Genomic DNA, 9,625 nt, shown 5'->3' with positions numbered 1-9,625 from the left:
AACAGGTATTATACACTGTGGATGACTGTGAAAATCGTATCTTAAAAGCAAAGTGGAATCCAATTAAGAGATAGGATTTGCTTCTCCGATAAATTACACATGAAAACTGGATAGTAACTACTCATCGGAAACTTTATTATAGTTTTTTTATACTTCATATATTACGTAAGAAAATGTTTATTAATCTGTGTTTAGTTTTCATCTGTAGGTTCTTTGCAGTTTATATATGGTGAATACGTTGCTAAAACTGGATAGGAAACCTTATGTAATAGCAATGATAGCCAGAATTCAGCATAACATAGACTATACGATATCCTGGAAATTACATTGTTTGGTTGTAAACCATTATTGAGAGTATGGTTTAAAAGTAGTTTGCAGATATCAATAGAGGATTAGGGTGGTAAATTATACAATATCCAAGTTCGTGTTTGCTTAGGACACATAGGTAGATCAGGACTTAATGATTGTGCTAGTCAGGAAAAGTGACTGAAGTGATCTCTATCATGTTCTTTAAGCCAGTTTCGGACATTACAACTACGAGAGAACGTTTTTCCATTAGGATGGAAATGTATCACTATGGAAAGATCATGATAAATAAACGCTTAAATACACCATGGATAATATTTACATTTCTAAAAGAATCAAGTTATACAAGGGTTTCCATTATAGAGCAACACAACCAGAATGAAGTGCCTATTATAATTATTTCTTTTTTATGTTATTGTTAGTACAGGAAAAAAGAGAAGACACACGATTTACTAATTTACATTAAACCATTGTAGTCATGGTTACCCACAGTTTACCTTTTAAACCCACTAAAACATACTTTCTTGTCTGCATAACATGTTCTTGGCTGCCATAAAAGGCCCGGCATGTCCAGGTGGTTAAGGTACTCGACTCGTAATTTGAGGGTCGCGGGTTCGAATCCTCGTCACACCAAACATGCTTGCTCTTTCAGCCGTGAGGGCATTATAATGTTATGATCAATCCCACTATTCGTTGATAAAAGTGTAGCCTAAGAGTTGGTGGTGGGTGGTGATGACTAGCTGCCTTCCCTCTAGTCTTACGCTGCTAAATTAGAGATGGTTGGCGTAGATAACCCTCGTGCAGCTATGCGCGAAGTTAAGAACATACAAACAAACAAAGCTGCCATAAAACACGTTTATAACGTTACACGCGTGATACAACTGGAGACTGCCCAACCATGACCACTACTGAAGGATTCGATCAACAGGGACAACACAACCTCCAGCCCTGTCCAATGGGTCTTTCCTTTCTTTACTAGCCGTTGGTAGTGACATGTTTTTTAGCGATAGTATTAATGTTCAGTTAACATTATTAACAGATTATGTAAATAGTTAATAAAAAATTACTTTTGATAACGTAAATTCTACCAGATAACCTATTGTCTTGCAGGCTAACTATATTGTAACCATGTCCACAGGCATAAGAATATGAGACAACTGCTTCAGATCCCACTAAATGTATATAAGTTTCGTGCATACCTTCCCACTTTGGTTCAGTGGTAAGTTTAAATGTTTCTCTCACTAAAATTTGAAGTTTAACTGCTTTACAGGACGCAATATAAATGGTCCAGCATAACGTTTTTCACTAAAAACTAACAGGAGCATGTTTCATGCAATGCCAAAAAAAGACTTTTTATCATTGATAACAATTAATGATAATGTAATTGTTTTTTCGATCCAGGTTCTATACTTATTGAGTAAACTTTCTATTTGCTTTTTGAAGTTATATTCCAAAACAGATGCAGAAAACGAACAAAGCTTTTATACTCTGTACTTATGCAAATGAATAATATATTTACAAAAGTAATAGCACATCATCTATCATTATAATGATGAGATAGAATTTTAAAACCAAACTTAAAACAACTGAGAAATAAATTAATGAAATTTTCCAACAATATTATGTGGCTGTGGAAAATTTCTGTTTATTTTATGTAATGTATAAAGATACATAGTGGGCTATCTACGCTATACTGCAGGTATCCAACCCTTTTTTCTAGAGTTATAGGCCCTTACATTTACCGTTTAGTCCCGATGGGGGACAACTATAGAGACACGACTATTTGAAAGAGGGAAGTAGAGCTTGATTTTTTACAATGTTACTGATTTTTAATACTCCTGTAATTAATAAGTCGTATAACCACCGTTATCTAATGGACGGTGAAAATTTTAAAGCATGTAAGCGCTAATTGTACATGACCAAGTTAAAATGTTGTGTTGTATTTTATTTATGGAAAAGAACACCATTTCCAGGTTTTCGAAAAAAAAAGTTAACTTGAACAGTGTATTTGTATTTGAACGTGTTTTTATAATGAAATGTTAAAATTTAGAAACAGTGTATGAGAATGTATTGTATACCACAATTAAATTAAAAAAAAATTAAAGATGGAGTTGAAAAGGTGGGTCAGACAACGAGAAAACTCACCTCTGAATATCTTCTATTATTCTGTTATGGATCAAAATCACATTTAAGTATAATCTAAAGTTAAAAACACATCATTATCCATACACCATTTAAAGATTTTCATTACTTTTATTTGTCTCCTTAGGGCGTTAAAATCTTTTTTGAGTTGTACAAACCGTCCAGTGGCAAAGCTACTTCTATGTTACTTCCCTTAAAAATGCAGTCTTTATAGAGGTTTTTTCCAATAAAGTGAATAGTCTCTCTCTACTTCAGCCATGTTTCTGTTCATCTTACCCTGAGAAAAACGTTTTGGAAATATCTCTAACGGGGTAAATGTTCCCTTTACCAAATAATAACTGTACAAATCTTTTCATTACTGTAACATCGCCTCTGAAGAGGACACACGAATGCGTTGAAGCTAATTTCTCTATTGTCAAGACTCCTGACAGTTTGTTACATTTGTCGTTTTTACTTCCTTTTGTTCTCTAGAAGCTCCATTTCCCTATACAATATTTGCTAAGCCTGTGCAAAGCTACATATTTTTCCAAAACATTTCTCTTTACTAACACGTCCGTAGTCGTAAAAGATGTTTAGTTTTGTCCTGATCATCTCATCTTGCCAGGCAGATATTTTTGTGTATTAATAATTTCTTTAACTTTTGAAAAATATCGAAAGACCTTCAGAACCTTTCACTTTCTCTTTCATGACATCCCCTGCCAGTACAGCGGTAAGTCAAGTCTACAGATTTACAACGCTAAACTCGGGGGTTCGATTCCATTCGGTGGACTCAGCAGAAAGCCCAATGTGGCATTGCTACTTTGAGGTATTATTATGTCTTTTCAGGGGTAGGTAATCGTTATATAACAATAGTGAGCTTCAGTTGCGCGAATGACGAAGCATTTACTAATCGTGCAATCACTTTCAGTAGGTTTACGTTTATTAATGTATGAATTTCAAAGATAGATGGTAATCACTTTAACTTTTTGATTTTAATGTTAATATTAAAGTTACATAAAAATGTAAAAGAAACATATTTTTATTCAAATGATATTTTGTAAAATATATTAAGTATTATTTAATAAATTATACTTTATGATCGGTCTATTTCTTATTTTCATATTGTAACAGCGTGTTTTATTTTTCAAACGGTAAGATTTGACAGTAATCCGGAGTTCGATTATTTTCACCACAGAAGGAAAAGAGCAGAACTGCAAAGCGAAAGAGCGTAGTGTGTGTACGGTTGTAATTCGTCCAATGCGAAACATAAGTTCGAATGTATTTCTTTTAGTTTGCAGTTTTGACTTTTTTAAACTCAGGTACGTGATATTGTTAAGCTTTAAAGCAAAACTATCGCATTTTATTATACTTCTGTTAGTGTAGTAATAGTTCCAGATTTTAGTTTTAGTTACTTATTTACTGAATTTGACATGTATAAGTTATAACTGTTGTATAGCTTTAGGCTTAGCTGGTAACTATATCCCCATCTGGTCGACCGCATATGTAATTTGGCCTTAGTAATAATAATACTATAATATGAAAGTAACATTTTGCATCATCAGTGCAAGTAGTTTCACAGTTAAATATTGTTAAAATTTAAGTTAAACTAATAGTGATATTGATGATTTTCTAAGATTTGAGTTAAAGGTTGAGTTTAAATATTTGCCTTTTTTATATCATTTTTGGGTGTTGGATATGCAACGACAATATTGAATATCAAATTTCAAGTTGGAGAAGAACCAGTTAATCCATTGTTCATATGTTAATTGTTGAAATTGCTAATTTAAAGGCAGTGCACAGGCACTTGCAATTTAATATTTGAATTACAATATTAAATAGTAGAAGTATATTTCTAATTATTAATAGGTAGTTTCTCATTAAATTTACTCTCAGCACTAGTGATTAACTTGAAGAAAAAATTCACATTATTTCTTATATATAGACTATTTTAATATAATTTGAGCAATTATTCTGTTGGTCTAAGTATTGATTGCAATTGTTACAAAATGAGAATGTAACAGACTAAAATAGATTTAAAAACAGAAAAGCTATTTAACTTGATTACAACTTTAATTTAAACTTCCAGTTAACTATTGTTTTGAGATGGATGTTCTATTTATTGAGCTAACAGTAACAGGGTTTCTAGCCATGAACGTATGTCCATCCCCATCTATGTTAGAGCTTTCCTTACACCAATTCCTTGTTTCCAAGGTATGTGGGGGTGCTGGCTAAGGTTTTCTTGGCTGTTGTTATATGATTATCCAGCCATATTGGTGGAGACTGATATATGGTGTTAGTGCAGATAAGGTAGTCTTAACTACTGAAACAAAATTAAACATAGATGTGATTATTTGCTGGTTACATTTATAAAAAAAAAAAAATCACAAATGGCCATTTTGTTCAGAAAATTAATAAAAATTCATAAAGTTTGAAAATTACTTTTGCATTAGTGCTTCTAGAAATATTAAACAAAATAAACAACACATACATACATTAACTTTTATACTGTAACAGTAATTTTCATTAGTTGATAGTAGAAACTTATATTTAAACATCATTATTTACTTCCCCTAAACAAAGTTAGCCTAAAACTATATTATGACTGGTCCATCTGTTGTTCTGCACTTTAGCTTGGAAAAACTTAAAGCTAGCTCATGACATTAAATTACTTATCAAGCTTTTTCTTAAATTCATTTACATTTATTGCCTCTTCAACATCTAAAGGCTGCATATTCCAAAGGCCAACCACCATATTAGACAAATAAAACTGTCTTAATTGAATATGACTATTAAAAGTTGTATTTATCCTTTAGTTCTACTTTTCTCACTGTTAAATATGACAAAAGATGATGCATCAACTCCATAAATTCCATCAATTATATCCCCCATCTCTACCCCAAACTGTTCTTTCTTCAAGATAAAACAATTTGAGAGATTTAAGTTTCTCCTCTTATGACAACTCCTTTATTCTATGCACCTTTCTTGTAACCCTTCTCTGAACATTTTCCAAAAGTTTGATGTCCTTAAGGTAAGGAGTCCAAGACTGAATGCAATATTCGAAATGTGGCCTTAGCAATGACCTGTACAATGGAATTCAGCCTAACAACTTTGCCACTTTGTTGAACAAAAATCTGCTTTTGGCTTCGAAACACAGTCTGATTACACTTGTAAGCAATGGAGATCAAGACAGGAAAAAAAAATACAAGATACTGATGTAGTATGTTTTGTAATAGTAATAGTAAAGAATATTAATAATACATTTAAATAATAATTTAAGCAATGAAAAAAAGCATCAGAATTATATTCATTGCCTTCTAGCTCTATTTACTGTCATAAGTCTACATGTGGAGAGCTTTTCACAGAGAAGTGATAGTTTTGCTTTATTGCATATCAGGCCATTCCTTTTCTCATCCACAACATAAGAAACAGCATTTAACAACCACTTGTTGTTAGTTCTACTGTAGGTTGGGGACAAAAGAAGACTTGTACAGCTTCAGCCAAAGTGGTAAAATAGCTTTTGTTTCTCTCCAAGTCCTCTAGTTTTTGTGGACTACTTAAAAGAATGGGCTTGCTCAGGTAACTGTGTTTTGAAGCACAGCACTGCAATTCCTTCCATCAGTTTCTACCCTAGTTGAACTTTCTTCTGATATTTTGTCATATATTGAACATGGGGTATTTATTGTTGGAAATTATATTAGTTCTGTCATTTGATTTATTTGAGACAAGTTCGTCAGCTGCTTCGTGTTCTGCATCACTGCATGTTGTACTCGTTTGTTTTAGACACGTCAATGACATTTGTGTGTAGCAAGTTTCTCTTTGTCAGTGTTGATAAAGTACTTATCCATGTATTTTGGATCCAGAAGGTTTGAAATGCAGTAGAAGAGTTCTGACTCAGTTTCACTAGATTTTCAAGGCCTGCAACATTGATTCTTTTTACTTCTCTTCCAAAAGACTTTGCAGTATGTAGTAATTATTGTGTTTCACCTTGTCTGTATGTGATGCTCTGTTCTCATGGAAGACATTCTGATCTCAGCTTGTATCCAGTGCAGGTGAGACAAGATCAGTGAAGAGAACCTGAAGGTTCCAACAGCTTTTTTTCTCCAATATCCAGTATGTTGAACACTATGTATGAAGGTTGAAACATTGTTCGCTCTTCTACATAAAAATTTTCTCAACCCATACCAGCCATTTTTACAAATATATTTCTGTCTACAAGTGGGTTTTCTTGTCGTCACAAATTATTGTGTTGAACACTATACTGTGATGACACTTTTTTTTAACTACACTGTACTGAAGTAAGCTTGGCAAACTTGAGGCAAGATTTATCTTTGTAATAATTCATGTATTATACCTGGTAATCAAGTGAATGTAAATACTTTAAATTTTCCATTTTGCAAATTCTTTGTCAAAGACTAATGAAATAGTCTCTGCCTTAAGAAAACTGCAAGACTCGTTATTTTGTAGTACTGCCTTCTGAAACTTGTAATTCAAGTCTATCCATTATGTTTAAACTGTCTAAAGTCAGTATTGTCATTGCATCAGAATTCCAGATATCAGTTGTGAAGTTTAGTGCTGAGACATGATCATTTTTAAACATCTTGGCTCGGCATGACCAGGCAGTTAAGGCACTTGACTTGTAATCCGAGGGTCACAGGTTTGAATCCCTCTCACACCAAACATTCTTGACCTTTCAGCTGTGAGGTCATTATAATGTTACAGTCAATCCCACTATTCATTAGTTAAAGAGTAGCCCAAGAGTTGGTAGAGGGTAGGGACAGCTAGCACAGATAGCCCTCATGTAGCTTTGCACGAAATTAAAAAAACAAACAAAACAAACTTAAACATCTTTATGCCTCATAAAATAAACCTTATACTAGGCAGTGTGTTACAAGACTCCAGACATTCTCTGAAATGCTTAATCAACCAGAGCTATAAATTCCATTAAAGTTTTGGTAATTTCTTTTGCCCTTGCATCTCCACAATCTAATTTTTTTTAATATTTTAGTGCTTGAAGCAACAATAAGTGATTTAGTTCGAGTTCTTTGTCCTTTGGTCCTGTCTCTTTCTTTCCTTTAATCATATTTAGGAAATAATTGTATTCAGCATATGAGGATCAATTAAGTTGGTTGTGATATCAGTAATTAACTAATCAAAATTAGCATTTCAAATTAGTAATGTTTCTTATTATTCCAGCTATTCTGTTATTGAAGTTGTGATTAAATTGATTAATGTCACGAAAATAATAAACTAATTGAAATGTTGTCTGTTGGGAAGCATACAGCTACATGTTGGGTTTTTTGTGCTTTGCTCACTTTAGATATCAAAACTTGGTTTATAGCTGTATAATTTTCTTTTCAACTATCTTGTTAAATTAATTAGTTGAATATATTTGATTAAAGAGCTTGATTAATTGATTAGCAATTTTCATTAATTGTACACTTATCTGAAGATATAACGTTATGGTGAAGTATTCATATTATATTAAATAGAAAATTTATACTTTATCTGCTTGTTGAATACTATGCTTGCTTAATACATTATTAGTTTTTAAGCCATATTAGAATTTGTTAAATAGTATTGTGTGTGTGTATATATTTATATCAGTGGTTCTTAAACTTTTCCTTTTTTTTTTTTTACTGCTGACACGATAACTCACCTGATTTTCACAACTCTATAGCTACCACATACAATATATATTTGTTGTTTTTTATGTTTTTAATTATTGATTTGGTAAAACACTTGCAACCATCCTAGCAAGTTGCTGTGACACAGTTTGGAAACTTCTGATATATACAGATAATATTATGCATGAGTATTGTTTAAGTTTTGTATTTTACAGCTTTTTATTTGGTGTAAGTGTTTACTGGAGGGTATCTATGGTAACAGCAGCCAGAGTAATTTTAGTTCCAATTGCATTTATTAAGCTAAAGTAACTCAAATTATTTATAGTTTGTAGGTTGAAGAAGAAATTGAGAAGCTATCCTAAAAAGAGTAGAAATGATAGAAAAAGAGAATTGTAAACTGTGAGAAATGGCAGCAGTATTTAAAAAGGAACTCAAGCTTTCATATGCTTTAAATACAGTAGGTAGTAATGACTTACAGGAAGTTAGAATCAGTGCTGTTAGGGCAGAAATAGTGAATTTAATTGTAATGAGCGAGTTATTATGAGTAACAGATTGCAGCCTTTAACTTTTGCTGATGAACTATGGAAGAGAATGAAACCAAGTACAAGAAATTAGGATCATGATGAGTAACTTAAGTGATGTTATAATTAAAGATGTTACTTTGGCTAGAATGTTTGGAAACAGGATTATAAGTTATTTCATAGGAAAGTTTTTTTAAAAAGAAGGGGATGAATGGCTTTAGGTATAAGATACCAGCTACATTCTTTTGAAGTTGAGTATATTAAAGATAATAGCAAGGAAATGAAATATATTTGGGTTTCTGTTAGTAGATATAGGGGGGTGCAAAGTTTTTAGTTGGAACTTGTTACAGGCTACCAGATGAAACTGATGAAATTAAGGAGAAACATTTTGGTAAGATTAATATTTTGTCTGCTGAGGAGCTCATAATTATGAGGAAATTTAATTTGGATATATAGATGGGAAAGTGATAGTCAAAACATGAAGTAGGTAGGCTTTTAGGAATCATTCAGGATGGTTTTAAATAGGTTAGGAAAACTATCAAGATAATATTTTAGATTAATAAACTTCTAAAAAAAATGGTTGAGAGAATGGAGATTGTGAAACCAACATTTAAATGATCACTAGTTGTACAAGGAAACATTTTCAGCCAAACATTTTTGAAGAGTGGTTGGCTTTTGGAATGCATTGCCTTTAGGTGTGGTGACTGCAGTAATTGTAAGGGAGTTTAAGGGAAGGTTAAATATATAAATAAGGGCAGGCTCTGATGAGTTAGTTTAGTTTAGTGGATAGGACAGCTAGATGGAACAAAATTTTGTTATCAGGTTTGGAAGGACTGGTTGGTTCATTAATTATTGTTAAGATTGGTAGTGTCTGTCACTTAGTGGAATGTGCTGTTAATGTCTTTCAATCTGAGGAATCTCTAAAGTTGCTGATATTTTGTCAGTACTGGGTAGTGTTGCCTTTTGTGGATCATTGCTTCATAAGATTGTTTACCTTTTCATCTATAGGGTGATATGGATTTGCTGTGTTATTTATGGTTAGAGAGAGGTTTT

At 32.4% G+C, this 9,625-nt stretch overlaps 1 protein-coding gene across 2 annotated transcripts in view; it reads left to right on the top strand.

Annotated features, from left to right (window-relative positions):
- The first annotated feature begins 3,609 nt into the window (after positions 1-3,609).
- Positions 3,610-9,625, top strand: part of LOC143222133 (tyrosine-protein phosphatase non-receptor type 5-like) — a 46,391-nt gene continuing 40,375 nt past the window's right edge. Inside the window, exon 1 of one of the 2 annotated variants that reach the window (XM_076448149.1) lies at positions 3,610-3,746. The gene's annotated coding sequence lies outside the window, so the exon portion shown is untranslated. The remainder of the gene's footprint in view (positions 3,747-9,625) is intronic. The other variant, XM_076448150.1, reaches the window with a different exon arrangement.

Source organism: Tachypleus tridentatus, chromosome 8, assembly GCF_004210375.1.
Source record: "Tachypleus tridentatus isolate NWPU-2018 chromosome 8, ASM421037v1, whole genome shotgun sequence".
Lineage (NCBI taxonomy): Eukaryota > Metazoa > Arthropoda > Merostomata > Xiphosura > Limulidae > Tachypleus > Tachypleus tridentatus.
This window is presented reverse-complemented; position numbering and strand designations above follow the sequence as displayed.